Source organism: Poecilia latipinna, unplaced genomic scaffold (genome assembly GCF_001443285.1).
Source record: "Poecilia latipinna isolate Pla-1442-1.1 unplaced genomic scaffold, P_latipinna-1.0 Scaffold333, whole genome shotgun sequence".
Lineage (NCBI taxonomy): Eukaryota > Metazoa > Chordata > Actinopteri > Cyprinodontiformes > Poeciliidae > Poecilia > Poecilia latipinna.
In genome coordinates this window covers 1-2,181 of record NW_015112949.1, presented here as the reverse complement: position 1 = coordinate 2,181, position 2,181 = coordinate 1, and positions in this window count along the sequence as shown.

The window sequence follows — 2,181 nt, the reverse complement described above, 5'->3', positions numbered from 1 at the left end:
ACAACCTTCACTTTAATGGGGGGAATGTAATCAATGATATCTGAAAGTTTGCACTGAAAATCATCTACCAACTTATCTACGTCATTATAGCTTAAGGGCGAGAAAGAAGAGTAGATTTGATTAAATGTTTCTGCTGTGTTTTCTGTGAAAGAACGTTTTGTGATAGTAGCTTAATGTAAAATAAATGGTTATTGTTTTTAAAAACAATAAACAGGGCTTTTTAACAAAGAAATTTGCAAAAAATAACTTTCATTTCCAACTGATTTCTGCAAATAATGGCAATTTACATTCCCTTTATTTGAGTCTGGAAATTCAGGAGTTCTGGGCTGGGAAAAATGTCCAAACCCAGTGAGATGGTCTAAGGCTGCTTTGCTTCTTCATTGTCTGGACAACTTGCTGTAGTTTATGGAGCCATCAATTCAAATGTTAAGAAGAAAATCCTGAAGGAGAATGTCTGGCTATCAGCTTGTGACTTCCAGCTGAAGTACATGTGGCTTTTACAGCAGGGCAATGATCCAAACCTTAGCAGCAAGTTCAGTTCTAAAGGCCTTAAAACCCCAAATTATAATTTCTTATTAAAAATTGTTTTTTAATTTATTTGTGTTATAATTTTCTCATCTTATGTGTTTCATAAACTTAAACAAATGACAAACCTCAAAAGAGAGAAGAAGTGGGTAAGAAATGGGGCTTTTTATATTGTGAATTACACATAGCCTCAGTGCAGAACCTCACATTAAAGATTTTATTATCCCTTTAAAGGTGTGCTGTGGTGTCACAAAGTAAACTCAAAACTTGTTTAAAAGAGAGGTTACTTTTAGATGCATATCTACTGATGCACCAGTATTTGACTCTTTCTGACCAGTATGCCCTTCTCAACGTCAGACCTTCAGGTTTAAAGTGTGGTCCTGAGGTCTACTTCCATAAGACGATACTGGCAGGTCACATACCTCGCATATTCAACATATGTGGAGGCAGCTCCAGCACAAACATGTATTTATATGCATTGTAGTATTAACTGTAGAAGGAGCTTCTACCTGTAAACACGTGTTTGTTCCTCAGACTCCAGGCCGCACTGGTTCAGACCAGAAACAATCAGTGACAGCTTGTCTCAGACTAAATGAGGCACCATGTTCTGTTTGGCTCACTGTAACTCTGTTCACTGTGAGGGCGAGCTCACACGCATACTGGGTCGTTATGACAACAGCAGGCTAAGACAATGGTGCACTATGTCCTCCCTCGCTGGGTGGCGACGATGATGACGAAACGATGGTGAGAGATCAGCCAGCTCAGAGTAGATGCTGCAGATATATTACTATGAGAAGCTAAAGTGTCTTCACCAACAACAGCAAAACATTGTTAAAATTCTGTCCACACAGCAGTGTCTGCTCCTGAGTTATTTTATCGTTTGTTAGACTGACAAATTATCAGAATTTGTCTCAGAAGTCTCATAAAAAACAATGTCTGAAGCTTGAAAAACAATGGTAGCTGTGTCCTCCAGATAGACAGCCATGAGCTTCAACCTCTTTTCTTCATCTGGACGTGTGCTGATCATCAAAAGAGAACCAGTCTGAAGTCTGAACACTTTATTTGAAAGTTGGTAGAGCTAAATCAGTTAAACTTTATTTGTAAAGTTTCTTGAGAGGATGTAAATTTTATTTTAAAAAAAAGCATATTTTGATCAATGTAACACATCAATTTATATTCAGCATCACTTCACAACAATTCAGTCCAGTCCAGTGGTGCTCACAGGGTCATCCCAAACTAGTGTGTTTGGACAATCCAGGACAGATTTCCAGACCCCTTTGGAGAGTACAGGGAATTTATTTTAAGCAGAATTATAGCTGCAGTGTTCATGGTTTCTGTCTGCATATAAATATTTTGCTCATTCAAAGCCTTTCTAATACATTTGTTGTAAATACTTCTCAATAAAGGGTTTAAAAACTATTTTTCCCAACTGCTCATTTTTGAGAACAAAAAGACAACTTTACCACACATATTACTAAAATACCTGTTTGAATATTAAATATTAACTTGATAAAATTATCTGGGTCTATATTAGTCATACAATGTCAAGGAATCTCACTAAGCCATGGATTACCATCGTATATATATATATAAAATTCAGTATTAATCATTATTTATTTGTGCCATTTATTAGTGTTTGTATAGTTATATAAATAT